We start from the raw sequence: 16263 nt of genomic DNA, 5'->3' as shown, positions 1-16263 counted from the left end.
GACAGATGGTAAATATTTTTAGCTTTGCCAGCCTCCAGGCTCAGTGTCAACTCCGCAGCTCTGTCTTTGTGGACTGAAAGCCGCCATATTTATAGATAAATAATGGGCGTGGCCGTGTTTCAATAAAACTTTATTTACACAAATAGGCAGTACCCCGGGAGCATTGTTTGCTGAGCCGGGAGCTCAAGAAATGGGAAAGAGGTTGTGTGAGATTGAGGAGGGTCCAGGAGAAATGGGTTTAAATCCTATCTGTACACTTAATGGCTGTGTTAATGCCAGGCAAGTTAATTCACCTTTTGAACACCAGTTCTTTTAACTGTAAAAGAGGGTTGGTTCATGGAGCGTCTCTCTCATAGTTTTGTTCTCAGCATCAAATGGAACAATGCCCGAATAACGTTTATCATAGGCCTGGGGGCATAGAAGTACTAAAATGAGAGACATGTAAAGAGAATACATGCTTTATTATAGTTCTTGCCCCAGTGTCTTTGGGTTTGTGGAACTATTTTGTCCACTAGCATGAACCCCTGAGGTTCAAGGACCACGTGGGTCTTACTTAAAGTGTGTCTCCAGTACCTATCACCTTGGCACATGGTGGGTGGTATCTTGTAGGGTCCAAAGCAGGACTAGGGATGGAGATTTGGGTGCACTGCTTCAGCAAGGGAGGGTTCCCAGGGGAAGGGGACGAGAGAAGCAGGACAAGGTAGGAGAAGGAGCTAAGCAGGTGTTTTCTCCACTGGAGCCTAGCTTCGGCCGATGCCACATGCCACGGGGATATATGTTGCATATATCTGGAGCACATATTGTATCACAGCATTAGTCTCGCCTGAGGCAAAGGGGCTGGCCCTTCACACCCTGGGGCAGAAAGTTACTGGCTGTGGGCTTGCCCCATTCAGGGTGAGGAGGTAAAATAATCCCCAGGGGAACAGGCTCCAGTTCTGCTGAATGAGAGATGCCGTTAGCCATCAGCAGCCAGGAAGGTGCTCTGCCCGCAGGGAGATCCCAGGGCTGCGACAGCTTCCCTGCAGTGCCAAATTATCGCTTGTTACATAACAGCCTGTGTGTTATGAGGTTATACTCTAAATCATCCATGAAACACAGCTGGTTTATAGGAAAAGGGAGAAGGGCAGAGCCAGGGTGACTAAGTCATCACCTGTCACTCCAAAGATAAATTGTTTAGCTTAGGGGCTGAACTCAGGGATGGTGAGGACCTTAACTCAAAGATGCTGAGGTTCTCATTCTTGCAGGGACAGGAAGTGGCTTCTTTTCCTGTTGGCCTGTGGGTGTTTCCTTTGCCAGGAGGAGTGAGTGGCATCATCCAGACTGAGTGTTGCTGGGATCCCACACTGTGCTTGGCACAAGTGGCAATAATGTCACAGTAGCATCTGCCTGGGTTCTGGCATCTAGCAGGACTGAGGTTAAATTCTAGCTCTGCCACTTTAGCCATGTGACCTTGAGGCAATTACTTAGCGTTACTAAGCCTCAGTTTCTACATCTGTAAATTGGGAATAACAATGTTTTCTAATTTAGAGGATTTTTGTGAAGGTTAGGGTTAATGCTTATAAAATATTTAGTACAGTGCCTGGCACCTAATTAAGGCTCAATTTCAATACATGGTAACTTTATTTTATTTACTTTATTGTGATAGTGTGTTTTGTCCCCCTTTTTTGAGAAATGGCATTGTCTAGGCAATGATTCTTGTTTGCGTATTACTTTGGATTTTTGCCATGTCTGTTTCTACCTTTACTATTATTTATTTAACATGCACTAATTGACTTTTTAAAATAAAACTTAAATGCAATAATCTTGCAAATAAGACCAGTACAATAATGGGTTTGGGTGAGCTAGTGCTTGGGCTATGGTAAGTTTGCTACAAATGAGAGCTACCATCACTATCAATATTGACATTGAATGACAGTTTTGCATTCTACCTGGGAATTTGCATTGACTCATTTCATTTTTTTTCCTTTTAGAATCAAGTCTCTTGCATTCTTTCTTATTTACTTATTTACTTTTCTTTCTTTCTCTCTCTCATTCATTCAGTCTTTCTTTTTTTTTTTTTTTTGCTATTATCTGTTCTTTAGCAATCTTGTATTCCCTTCCCTGAATGAAGTCACATCTTTGCTCCAGCATGAGCTAATTGATGTCTTCTTCAAGTGATTTGCTTGGCTAAGAATTTCATGCATAATATCAGGGGATTTTTTCCCCCTCTGTTAAATAACTTGGGCTCCGACAGATTACAAGGAAGTTGTTACTCAGAGCTGAGCACTCAAAACTGCTTACAGGGAGCAGTGGAAATTCCCTTTCCTTGCCTAAAATAACTGGAACTGAGGCACAACAATATAAGCTTTGTCCAGGCTTGAAACAATATCCTTTCCAAGTGAATTTTTTACGGAAATGCTTACCAATATATGGTGGTAGTTCTCACTGACAGGCTAGAAAAAGGTTAGTCATTCTGTGTGCTGTAGCTAAAAGGGCCATTGTTGACAACAATGGCCCTGGAGGAGGGAAGTTTAAGCATGTGCATGTAGTAATATCGGACTTACCTGACTCCTCCCTGCCCCTTAGCCCATTTGATTTCTTTGCTATCAAAAGAATCTAATTCTGGAAACAGACATGCTCTCCATGTATTTGATTACTTTTATTGCAGGTATGTTCGTGACAACCTTCCTCCAAACACTCCCTAGCCGGCTCCGAGGAAATGAGAGAAGGAAATGCTCCAATCCTTACAGTGGTGCAGAGCGCAGAGTAGCTGACTCAGACGAACGTCTGTGAGTTCAAATTCCACAGCAGTTTTTAATCCCATCCCCTGAGCTAGGTCACAAGGTTCAAAATTAGAGCAAGGGCAGGTGTCTAGACTGTGCCGACTCAGGGTATAATGATGTGGGGATTGGTTTGGATGAATATTTTGACCCTGAAATGTTATTCTGACTATTGTAGATGATTGCCCAAATAGATTGGGCAAGATCTTGTGAAGTGCTTCACTCTCTGTTTATTTTTTTTTTTAATTTATTATTGAAAAAAAAATTAAAGATAAGAGAAGGGGGCAGGCATAAAAGTGGAAATTCATAAGTAAACTTTTTTTTTAAGCTCCAAGAAATTCTGTTAATGCTGGTCATATTAGCTGGTGTTAAAATGTTTTCAAGGCCTGAAATCTATACATGAGATTTATTAAGATCCAGCACACATACAGGGGAAATTTCCTTCTAAAGGAAGAAGGGGGTGGAGTGTCGAGGTCATTTTGATTTACGGGAGGTCTCTGTCCCATAGGAAGCTTGAGCTAGGAGGGTGAACCTGCCCTTCCCTCAGGAAAGGAGAACTCTCTTGCTCCTCATTGTATAAGTGAAGTTTACAAATTCATATTTTTTCTTATAGTACACTATGGCACCTACGACTATGGCAAGCCAACTATTGCATCTGCTATTCAAAGTAGTCAGCTCTGGGCTCCACCGTAACTCTTACATGAATGCCCAAGGAGACCTGAGAATAATCCACCTGGCAGCACGGTTGGTCATGGTAAACAACTAGAGACGCACAAAAGGGCCAACAAGGGGAGAATGGGTTCTGGGTTGGGTGTGCGCTCTGTGTATACCCAGTGAGATTCTTACCTGGGACTTTTGTGTGTGTGTGTGTGTGTTGTATGTGTGTGTTTCTTTTGGACTCACCAGCTGTGCAGATCACCTAGGCCTGAAGCTACAGATGACTGCTTTGGCATTTTCTGGGAAAGAGCCTACCTGAAAATAATGCCAACCCAGAGGAAAGGAGAGCCAAGAAATAGAAAATGACATACCCCTGGTAACCCTACTCGTCACCTGGATCAAGCTGTGCCTGAAGCAAACTCGGCAGTAAACTTGGCTGCTTCAGTGACATAAGGCGATACATTCCTTTTTATTCGTAAATCAGATTGAGTTATGTTGTTGTCACTTGCAAGTAAAGTAGTCTGGGCTGTTACACCCTCCTCCTTTTTACCCGAACTCTAATTGTATAGGTAAATATTTATTTTGGTTAATTACCAGACTGTGCAAGACAGAAAATCCACAACTCCAAGAATCCAGTGCTTAGGCTCATGTGTGCTCAAGGTTGGACTTTCATTTTAAGGAACTGGCCTGCTTCAATTCCAGATAATTCGTCTAAGCTATTCAAAATACGACCGAATAGTCATTTATGGCATTGTTTGGGATTGGCCAACCGTTTCAAATGTCAATATCTGTGATGAGTGCAAAAGATTTCTTAAACAATCAGCTTTCATAACAGAAATGCAAACTCACCCCGAATCACCCATTGGCTAATAGTTCTTCCCCCCCTTTGTGATGGCTATTCACCCATATTTTGAGTTTATGGTAAACACACACTCCCAAGTATCTCTTCTTAATGAGCCTCTATGCAATGCTCTGGCACGTGGGATGTTGTCCGTAATCCTGTGGCCCAGGTATATCCAGGTACCCATGTCCTGTAGCTGCCCACTGAGTGAGTGGTGATTTCGCCATCAGAAGCATAAGCTTTTGACTTGTTTTTCTTGTAGAGATAATACTTTATGCCAAGCCACCATGGAACAGCATGCAACCAGGAACAGGGATGAGCTGTCAGAGATGCAAAAGGAAAATTTTGTAAGCCGGTTGCATAACCATCACTCCCTCTTTGCGACTGTGCCTAAGAAGACTGTCTTCTTTTTCCACCTTTCCAGAGGCTGTGTGCCCTCAGGGAGCAAGTGCGCTGGGCATCTAATCTCCTCCAAGAATATGGACACTAAACAGGAACAGGACCCAGGACCACACAGAAGCTGGGAGAGGTTGAGGCCAGGCCGTGCCCACTCAATGAGGCTTCTTGCATTTCAAGAAAATAAAAATGAAGAAATGCCAAAACAGGGTTTACCAAAAATTATGGAATTTTTTCCATGTTTACATTAAACAAAAGAAGATCTTGAACATACCCCACACACACACACACACACACACACACAGATTACTGTTCATCGTGATGACATTGTGCTGTTTACAGACTATAGGATTTACAAAACATATCTTAGAATGAGCCTGGGGCAGCACGATCTGTGGGTGGTACATAAGTGTGAAGTTGTCCTCCTACGAATGCAGCTCTGTGAATTCATTCAATCATTTTGGAGATGACATCAGACGGTGTGAGGCCTGGGCCAAATAACCCCTGGGCCCCCCACGGCCAGCCCCACTATGTGACATTAAATTAATAAAAAATTAAGATTTAAAAACATGATTAGGGCCGGGCGCGGTGGCTCACACCTGTAATCCTAGCACTCTGAGATGCCGAGGCAGGCGGATCGCTCAAGGTCAGGAGTTCGAAACCAGCCTGACCAAGAGCGAGACCCTGTGTCTACTAAAAAATAGAAAGAAATTAATTGGCCAACTAAAAACATATAGAAAAAAATCAGCCGGGCATGGTGGCGCATGCCTGTGGTCCCAGCTACTTGGGAGGCTGAGGCAGGAGGATTGCTTGAGCCCAGGAGTTTGAGGTTGCTGTGAGCTAGGCTGACGCCAGGGCACTCACTCTAGCCTGGGCAACACAGTGAGACTATGCCTCAAAATAAATAAATAAATGAATAAATAAAAATAAAAACCATGATTAGGTTGTGTTTTCTGCTGTCTTGTGCTCTGCGATGTAATGGGAGCATCCCTTACTGGAGGACAACTCAAGGGGATTCCGTGACTGTTGCGTGGCTTTGCCACAAGCAGCTGTTGGGCTTGGGGAAGTCACCCTGCCGGGACTGCCCCACCTATAAAATACGCCGGTGTCGCACATGGCCTCGCACGTCCCTTCTAAAACTTTGTGATTACACCTGTTCTGTGTGTTCCTGGTATCAAGTACCAGGAACAGGATGGTGGGGAAAAAAACCTTACCCCACACAAGTCCGGTCCCTGCCCTCAGGGTGCGGGGTGGGGGTTGCGGAGGACAAATCGGGTGGAGACTATGTGTGGACGTTGATAATCAGCAAAAATACCAAGTATACAATGCAAGGGGAGGTAAGTGCTCCGAGGAACAAGGGAGCTAGACGGTGGTCGGGGAAGGCCTCTCTGGCCATGAATAGCCAGAAAGACGCTAAACACGGAAGTGCCATAGAGGGGGCGGAGGACCCAGCGGGCAGAGGGGCCGCTGGAGGGTCTGATGCACACAGGAAATGGCTTCCCCGTGGGTCAAGACTCACAGAGGGGAGAAAAGGGAACGGAGACAGGACTCTGGCAGCGCTTGTGAGATGCCGTGAGGCAGGTCTGGATTTGGATTCTGACTAATCAGCCTCTTCAGCTGTCGACGGGGAGTGAGAGGAGGCCCCTCCTCGCGAGCAGGACATGGAGCAACGCCTCTAAAGAGCTCGGCGCGGACTGGCGCGCGAGCCGGTGCCCGGCCTGTGATCAGCACAGCGCCTGCTGATGGTTATGGACCACGTTGAGTGTGATCATACTTCCTGTGTGTGACTTCCTCTCCCCTCCCTCGGAGGAGCCGCACAGGCAGGCATTACTATGACCCCATTTCACGGATGAGGTGAGTGACGGGGTCAAGGCACGGGTGTTAGTCATCATGATCATTCGGTCTGCTGGCAACGCCAGGAGAGGTTATAATGACCCAACTGCTTAACAGGAATGTCAAGACCGGCAACAACCGCCTGGGCTTTTCTGGAGGTGGAAAGTGAAGAAACAGCATGTTTGACAGAAATGCATTCTGTCATCCAGCATGCGTGTGTTTTATTGAGGCATGATTTACACATACACAACACAACGCACCCGTGCTAAGTCTTGTTTTAAATTTTGACGGGATACATGCAGTCATCTAACCATGACCACAGCCGTGGCAAGCTCTGATTTTATTTCTGTCGTTACAATTTTGCCTTTTCTAGAATTTCGTGTAAATGGAATCATATACTTTTTCTTTCACTGAATATAATGCTTTTTGAGAGTCACCCGCGTTCTTCGGTGTATTACCAAATTCCTTCCTTTTTACTGCAGAGCGATGTTCCGTCATAGGGATGGACCACAATTTATTTATTCACCAGTGGATGGACATTTGGGCTGTTTCTAGTTTGGGGCTATGAATAAGACTGCTATAAATGTTTGAGTACAAGCTTTTGTGTAGACATATGTTTTTATTTCTCCTAGGTAACGCCTCAGGAGTGGGACTGCTGGGTCATATGCTGAATGTATGTTTTACTTTGTAAGAGACACCAAACCGTTTGACAAAGTGGATGCAGGGTTTGCACCCCAGCAGCATTGCAGGAAAGTTCCAATTGTTCCACGTCCTTGCCAACAGCTGGTATGATCAATCTTTTAAATTTTAGCTATTCTAGTGGGTGTATGGTAATATCTCCTCGTGGGTTTTAATTTGCATTTCCCTAATGACTAATGATATTGAGCACCTGTACACACGCTTATTTGATGTTCTAATATCTTGTTTGGGTAAAAGTGTCTGTTCAAGTATCTTGCCCATTAAAAAAAATTATTTTCTTATTGAGTTGTAAGGAGTTCTTTATATATATTTTATATTAAGTCACATATATATGCTTTGCAAATATTTCCCCACAGTTTGTGGCTTGCCTTTCCATTTTCCTAAATAGTATGTTTTGAAGATTTAAAAGTTTTAATTTTTTTTCATTTATTCTTTCTTTTTCTTTAACAGACAGGGTCTTGCTCTGTCACCCAGGTTGGAGTGCAGTGGTGCAGTCATGGCTCACTGTGGCTTCAAACTCCTGGGCTTCAAGCAATCCTCCTGCTTCAGTCTCCTGAGTAGCTGGGACTACAGGTGAACAACACTATGTCCAGATAATTTTTTATAAAGAGTTTGTAGAGATGGAGTCTTGCTATGTTGCTCAGGGGGGGTCTTGAAATCCTGGCTTCAAGTGATCCTCCCGCTTCAGCCTCCCAAAGTGCTAGGATTACAGGTGTGAGTGAGCCACCAAGCCCAGTCAAAAAGTTTTAATTTTTAAGAAGACCAATTTATCCATTTTTTAATGATTGATGATTTTGTGCATTAAGAAATATTTGCCTAATCCAAGGTGACAAAGATTTTTCTTCTATGGTTTCTTCTAAGAGTTTTATGAATTATCTTTTATGTTTAAGTCTGCTAGGTCTGATCTATTTCAAATTACTATTTGATGTATGCTGTGTGGTGAAGGTCAAGTTCATTATTTTTGTATATGGATATCCAATTGTTCCAACATCATTTTTTGAAAAGACTACCATTTTTTTCCCTATGAAATTAACTCAGACCCTTATAATAAAAATCACTTGATCATATTTGTGTGGGTACATTTCTGTATGTTCCTTTCATCTATATATCTAACGTTGTAACAATAACACACTGTCTTTTTTCTTGGTTACTGTAGCTTATATTAATAGTAAGTTTTAAATTCAGTTAGTTGAAGTCTTCCAATTTTGTTCTTTTCGACATTCATTTAAGGAATGCCAACTATGTATACAGCTCGTCTCATTTGTTCAGTGATTCAGTCAAGAAATATAGAGCATCATTTATGTGCCAGGCTTGGATTTAGGTGCTGGGATACAGTGGTGATAAAAACATATAAATTCCCTGCCCTCCTAAAGTTTGTAATCTTTTAGGGCCAGGGTGTGTGTGGGGAGTGGGAACGATAATCAGAAATATGTATATGTTATGTTTGTGAGATAAAGACGGTGTGTGTGTGTTTGCAGTCAGACAGTAGTAAATGCCATGGAGAAAAATAAAGCAAGGGAAGGAGAAGGCACGTGGTCCAGGAAGGACTCTTGGAGCACGTCAGAGCTGAGCATAGTCACATGAAGTGAGGAGCTGAGCCGTGTAACATACACAGGGAATGGTGTTCTGGACAGAGGGGAAGAAAAGTGCCCAGAGCCCACGCTAAGTGGGAGATGTTCAGATGGGCTTTCTGCCCTTAGGGAACTTAAATTTGCGTGGAGGAAACAATCCAATGTTTACAAAGTTTCACTTTGTGGTCATTTCTATGAACAAAATAAATAAAGCTGGATGATAGTTGAGTTGAGACTTAAATGAGGAGACAAAGGTAAGTTACATGGAGCATTGGGTAAGAGCCTTTCAGGAGAGGGGATGGCATGTGCAAAGGCCCTGAGGTCAGAAAGGGCTTGGAGTGTTCAAAGACGAGAAGGACAGGAGATGAAGTGCGACAGGTGAACGGAGACCGGATGCCTTTAGGACTTTGTGAGCCAAGGCAAGGATCTGGATTCTGTCCTAAGTGGCAATGGACATAATTGTGTGCTTGTTACACAATCAATTCTATTCTATGACTGCTTTGATGTAAGCAGTGAGTGGCTGGCCTGTATTTTAGAAACTTCTGGAGTCCAGAGAAACCATGAGGGTGTGGCTGTGCCATCTGGCAACTTCCTGTGAGCCCTTAATCTGGGGGGATTTATGAAGATGCTCAGGGGGAAACGCACTTCACATTTTGACTGTTGAACTGTCTTCCATGCAAATAGGAGCTCTATTAGAATGACGAATGAGTTTTGGGGTATGTGTGTATGTGTTTGGAATTCTTAATCTTGATGAGTCATGAAGTGTATTTCCACATTTCAACTAAATGAACATTCTGTGTCTTGTTTATAGTCTTTCTCTGTCCCCAGCTTTTAAAACACTTTTTATTTGAAAATAAGTTCAAGCTAACCAAAAAATACAAATATAGAAGTAATAGAAAGCCTACTTGTATTGCCTTTAATCTATTAATATTTTAATATCCATTTGCTTGATCCTATAACGTGGAACATTCCCACAGCTTTTCTTTGTCTTTTATGACATTAGCATTTTTGAAGAATACAGCCAGCCCTCCTCCTGTTGTAATAGAATGTTCCTCCTTTTGTGTTTGTCTGATGTTTCTTTGGGATTAGGTAGGTATAGGTAATGCATTCTTTGCTGGAATTGGTAGGGCATAGAGCATATTGTATCCTTTTTGGGGTATCACATTTGGAGGTACACAAGATCTATCTGTCCATCACTGGTGGTGTTAAATGCCTCCAGCCCTTAGTCCAATGTTTGTGGATGAAATGAAGTAGGGGAGGGAAGGAAAAAAGTTGAAAAACAAGAAGGCATGATTCAGCATTAAATTCTTGAGTCATTTGTGCTGCTGAATTAACCACGCAAAGCGAGACATGCACACGCATGCACACACACACACACATATAACATGCACATACAAGCTCAGTTCTACTTTACATTTTTTAGTTATCACCAAAGTCCTGTTTTAGCATAGAGGACATTGGAAGAAATAATTTGGGGATAATTTTCAAATTCTGCATTAGGGCTTCACATATAATTATTAATATTACTTCCTAATTATTCTTTGTGTCTTACAGAATTTGGTGCTATAGTTAGGAAGGTCTGTGGGCTCCAGCCAAGCATATGCATTAACCTAAAGTAGTGAGTTTTGGCCCTAGCAGTCCATTAAATTCTCCTGGATGTGTTTAATACCCAGTGCTATGCAGAACCCACGCAAGATCCACTGAATCAGAAGCTGAGGGTGGGACTCAGGGATGGAAGAATTTTGAAAGCTCTGCAGGTACTTCTAATGTCCTGCCAAGGTAAAGAACCACCAACTTACAGCTACGATTTTGGAGCTACAATGATCCCCAAAGGTTCTTTACCCTCTGATCAAGTGTTCCCTTTAATAGCTAACATACATTGAGCAGTTACTGTGTACCAGGTTACGCCTTATGGACGTCCATCAGTTTTGTTTTTGCAGCATCCATTTTTCCCTTCCTTGGGTAAAAGCCTCCCGATTTTCCTTTGGTTAACCCTCACCCCCTCTTCCAGCTCCTGTGAACTTTTGTGGTGCTGACCAGGCAGCCCAACTTCAGGGACGGACATTGATTCTCAACTTGGCAAACTGATTGGTTCACGAGTGGTCTAAGTTGGTCAAATGAGATTTGAGCTCAGGACTTTCACTGAAACTATTAGCAAAGGGATGTTTAATCTCTTCTGGGGTTTAAAACCAAGAGGCTGTAACTGTGGAGTCACCAGGGGCTACTACAAAGAAGGGACCAAACCAAGAGTGAATCCAACATAGAAGAAAGCAGAAAAGGAGGTGAACTGAGTGCATACAGTTTGAGCCCCTGGATCTAGCCATGACTGAAGCTATCAGCTCCCTAGATCTGCAGGCCAGCTGGCTGAGGGACATCACAGTCATTAATATCCGTAGGCTCCAGCTCTTTCCTAGGTGGGGAGAAGGTGTGGGGATAATAGTGCTGACGTCACAGTGTGGCCCCAGGATTCAACTGCACATCCTGGTATGTCCCTTTGCAGCAGGTGGTGGCCGATGTCATTTTTAAGGAGCCTGTATAACATTTACGAAGGCAGTTAGGAAGTTGATAGAGGAGGAGCGGTGGATGTTTATAAAATGAAAAGTGTGTCTCCTTTGGCCCTTGCAGCATCATCTCTGCTTGGGGCACATCTGAGCAGGACATGAGTGGGAGGTTTGGGGCTCTTACGTGCAAGGCCACTTTCCGAGTTCTCCTGTCCTCATCTTAGGCAGGAGCTATCACGCCATCCTTTTTTGCCTCTGTCAAATGTTGTCCATTCTCTGTCCCAGCCCTCAAATGAAGTTCAAAAGAGAAATATATTCCACTCTAAGACATAATTATATTTTTGAAAATAACACAAACGTTATGTATTATGGTTGAATTATTTTCTCTGGAGGTATTCTCTTCCTTTCTTGGGGAGGAGAACCCCTTCTTGGCTCTGCCTTGACTGTGACTCGTTGCCTGTTGAGAACTCCTGTGCTGAGTGTTCAAGTACCTGCCCTTCCTTCAGCTCAACACCCTGGAGGCAGGTCCTGCTCATTGGTCCCTGTTTTCCAGATGAGGAAGCAGAGACCCGGAGACATGAGACGTTTGTCTGTGGTCACTTGGCTGCATGTGTAGCTCTGACGGCAAGATTTGATCCCAGGTGGTCTCTTAATCTCCAGGCTGTCTGTCTATCTATAGCTATCTATCTATCTATGTATCCTCTATCTACCTATCATCTATCTCTAGTTACTCATCCACACGTATGTATACATTATGTATCAGTCATCTATCTTACTACCATCTGTCTACCCCTACCTACCCATCTATCTGTCTACGTGTCTATCTGTCATCTCTCTGTTTATCTGGTCTCCTGTGCCCACCCCCTCACACTCTTTGTCTTTCACCCTGACTCTGAACTTCTTGGAGCCTGGTGCTATGTTTTCTGCAGGGCAACCTGATAACTTATCAGCCCATTGAGGACATTTAGGGGAGTGAAAGGAGGCACCGTTAATACTTAGGCGTAAGCTGGCGCTGCCCTGAGCACCCTGGCATACGTGGTGGCTGTGATGGTTAAGTGTGTGTTTCTCTCTCATTCCTTAGTGCCTCATGAGGGCCCCATGAAGGTGTGTTGAATGTGTTTTATCAACAGTCTCAGAAGGGAGGGTAAAAAAAAAATGCTGGTTTGTTTTATACAGAGAGAAACCACATTGCGAAGTGATGGCTTACAAAATCACAGAGCGGAAGTTAATGGTGAAACACATCCAAACGACTCCTGCAGAATTCCCAAGTTCAGACAGTACAAAGATCTCTCCGTCGAGCACTTGTGCGCAGAAGCTAAGCTCTGGGCCGCATGGAGGGAGCCTGAAGCCGAGAAATAATAAAATAGTAATAGCTGCCATTCGTTGAAGCTGCGCCCTGTGCCTCCGCTAAGCCCCTTTCCTGCACTTTCCCATTTATTCCTTAAGGAAGGTGCGATTGTTATAGAAAAGGAAAATGCGGGTACAGCTGTCCAGACAAACTGCCCACTGCTGCGCGGCCACTAGAGCCCAACAGATGGGGCGCGATGCTCTTTTTCATACTGAGAGGTGCCACAAGTCACCGTGCGTATTTTCCACTTAGAAGCCCCTTCAGTAAGTTTTCTGGAAATCTAAAAAGCGTAGTTAACATCCACTCAGCAGGGAGCTTTTTAATCTCATAAATACGTTCAATGCGCCAAAACAAGCAAATGAAATAAACCAGACTCACAGCTTGCCCCAGCACCTTACCACTTAGATACAGAGAAACAAATAAAGAACTAAGCTTAATAATGAATTAGCAATGTCCAGGCCGAGTCAAATCAGCTGGGACCACAGCCCCCTTCAGTAGGAGGAGCGGGAGATCACTGCAGAGAATAGAGCAAGAAGGGGGGGAGGAGGGAGAGAGAGAGGTACAGAAAGAGAGGGATGGGGGGGAAAGAGAGAGGGATAAGAATGGAGGGGGAGAGAGGGAGGGGGAGAGAGAGGCACAGAAAGAGAGGGATGGAGGGGGAGAGAGGGGGGAGGAAAGGGGGAGAGAGAGGGAGGGGAGGGGGAGGGGAGAGAGGAAGGCAGAGGGAGAGAGGGAGGGGTAGGAGGAGAGAGGGCGGAGAGGGGGAGAGAGGGAGGGAAGGAGGAGGAGGGGAGGGAGGGAGGGGAGAGGGAGGGGGAGGGGAGAGGGAGGGGGAGGGGAGGGAGGGAGGGGGAGGGGAGGGAGGGAGGGGCAGGGGAGAGAGGGAGGGGAGGGGAGAGAGGGAGGGGGAGGGGAGAGAGGGAGGGGGAGGGGAGAGAGGGAGGGAAGGGGGAAGGGAGGGGGAGGAGGGGAGAGAGAGGGAGGGGGAGGGGGACTGAAGGAGGTTCAGGTCCGCCACTGTGGAGGGTGAAGGGGACACCTGAGCAGATACAAGTCCACCCCTGGCACCTGGCACCACCCCCTCCCCGCAGCCACCACCATTCTGTGCCCGCCGGCCGGAGGAGCGTGGGGCGCAGGGCTGACGGCGAGCCCCCCAAGAGCCAGGCCATCGCGGGCCCGCTTCCCGCGCCCGCAGCCCCTGCCCGGCCGCCCCGCCCCGCGACGCGGGCGAAACGGAGCCGCCCCCGTCCCGCAGCGGGCGCGGCCTCGCGCTCTGCCCGCGTGGCCCTCGGGGACCGGTGTTATCCGGCACTCGACTGCCGCTCGCAAAAAAACTGTCACTGGAAGAAAGAAAAACAAAAGTGCCAGCGGTTGTTGCATATTGTTTCCCGAGAGGCCGGGCTGCGGTGCCCTCTGCCGGGCGCGGGCGGGGAGGGCCGCGCTGGAACAGACGCTGCGCGCGCGGAGGCCTTCCCGTCGGGTCTGCGGCCTCGGTCTGGGCAGAGGGCCCCTCTGAGCTGTTCCAGGCAAGGGAAGACACAAAGCAAAACTGAAATCACCGACAAGTGAATCATTCACTGGCAGAGAACAGATATCTTCTTCACCTGGATTTTTCTTTCTGTTCCTGAAATTGTTGTGTTTGATGCGTGGGGGAGAGTCCGGGAGGGGAAAAGGGCAGGGGGGAGATTGCTCTATCTTGCCAGGTCACCCAGAGAGAGAGGGTTCTGGGTCTCAGGGAAGACCTGGCAAAGATTGTGGCTTGTGGGGAAGACGCAGTAGCTGAATTGCCAGGACATTTTGAGAGTGAAAGACGGTGCTACCAACGATCACGCCAGGACAAGGCAGGTAAAATCCAGGAGTGCCCCGGGCCTATGAGACCTCGAGTCCAGCGCTGTTCAAAGAGAACTTTCCAGGATGATAAGGGTGTTCTGTGTCTGTCCCATCCTATACAGTAACCCCACCCACATGTGGCTATTGAACACTTGAAATGCAGCTAATGCAACTGTGAGGAGATGAATTTTTAGCTTTATTTAATTTGGGTTAATCTAAATTTACATTTAAATAGCCACATGTGCCTAGTGGCTAATGTATTTGGACAGTGTAGCTCTGATCTTATTATTCGTAGGGACGGAACAGAACCACTGTTGACAGCAGCTAAAGCCCCAGGAACCGGCTTGCTGGGAGAGGCCCTCAATAGCAATTTGCTGAATAAATAAAAATTCAATAATCAAAAGTCACTGTGCTCCTTCTCCAGAGAGGAATTCAGACCACTCCTTGGAGACTTGTAGGAACTTCGAGAAACACGACTTCTTTGCCTGGGGCTAGCCCAGAGCTCAGTGACATTTCCTAGGCAATGTCCAAGGCCAATCCCAGGGCTGATGTTGGCTGTTGCGAGTGGCAGTGTCCTGAGCAGCTAGCTGGAAAGGTTCCCCGCGACTTGCTTTCAGTGCTTTCCTGGTAACATACTGAAAGCTGGCAGAGCCTCTGCCTGGCCAGAGAGCCATTGTTCATCTGGGGTTTCACCAGCAACTTCTGAAAATTTCTTTCTCTCTCGGTGTTACAGATTTTGAAAGAGGCATTTTGTTTCCAATTATAAATTCCTGGGTGATGTCATTAAGTCCCCAAACACCCAGTGGGGCTGCACTGAATAGGGAAAGACAATATGCTAACAAGTTATCTGGAGGTGTCAGAAAGGAATGATGAAAAACAGTCCAGTTGGGGGAAATGTTTTCCAGCCCGCTTTCTGGTTTTAGCAACTGCACGGGAAGAGATAAGACACACATGGCTTTTATAAGGAGACATCAGGATCTCTAGGGGACATGAGGCAGGAGAAAAGAATTGGGCTGAAAACATCCAATCATCACATATTCGCTGAGAAGGAGATTACAGTATAGCAGAGGAAGCTCTTCAAGGGGCTCCTACAGGGGACCTTTGGGGCAAAGATTCAGTGGGCTCGGGGACAACTTGACTTCAGCTGGATGGCATTTGAATAATCTGCTAGAGAGAAAACAGATATAGCACACATTGTCACATTTAGCTTCGAAACTCTCGGTTTGACTATGAGTAATGTTCAGCCATGCCTGGAGGTCAGGCCTACACTCACTCAGAAACAAGTAGGGAATTGAAGCAATTATTCAGATAATCCATAGACACAGCTACTGGCCAATGTTGCATCCCCGATTCAGCCCGGAAACAGTAACGCTATTATCAACTGTTGGTGATTTGTGGAGCTATCTTGAATTTATTAAGGAAAGGAGATTACAGAAAAACCCAGAATGCCAATGGAGACACATTCAGGTGGAGGCACACAGAGTAAAGGGAGACACTGAGGGCCTCCCACCCTGGGAAGGAACATCTTGTTTTCAGCCACGACGAAAATAAAACTTTGGGTTTAAATTTTGCAGATGGTTCAGGTCTCCATATCACTGTTTTTATGTGTGTAGTTGATACATTTTATGTTGGATTGTATTGGGGCCGAAAGGCAGAAAATGGCATAATAATAGCACATTAAGAATTTCAAGATAAACCCCGTCTCTACCAAAAATAGAAAAGAATTAGCCGAGCGTGGTGGTGCCGCCTGTAATCCCAGCTACTTGGGAGGCTGAGGCAGGAGGATCATCGGAGCTCAGGAGTTGGAGGTTGCCGTGAACTGTAAAGA

The 16263-nt window shown here is 45.6% G+C and overlaps 1 long non-coding RNA gene across 1 annotated transcript; it reads left to right on the top strand.

The window, feature by feature from the left end:
- The first annotated feature begins 6160 nt into the window (after positions 1 to 6160).
- On the top strand, positions 6161 to 8250 carry LOC105864366 (uncharacterized). Its single transcript, XR_012923668.1, has 3 exons — positions 6161 to 6507; positions 7119 to 7272; positions 7636 to 8250. It is a non-coding gene; the product is annotated as an uncharacterized LOC105864366 (long non-coding RNA).
- The last annotated feature ends 8013 nt before the right edge of the window (positions 8251 to 16263 follow it).

Source organism: Microcebus murinus, chromosome 16, assembly GCF_040939455.1.
Source record: "Microcebus murinus isolate Inina chromosome 16, M.murinus_Inina_mat1.0, whole genome shotgun sequence".
Taxonomy (NCBI): domain Eukaryota; kingdom Metazoa; phylum Chordata; class Mammalia; order Primates; family Cheirogaleidae; genus Microcebus; species Microcebus murinus.
Note: the sequence above shows the minus strand (reverse complement) of the source record. Positions and strands in the feature narration are given on the sequence as shown.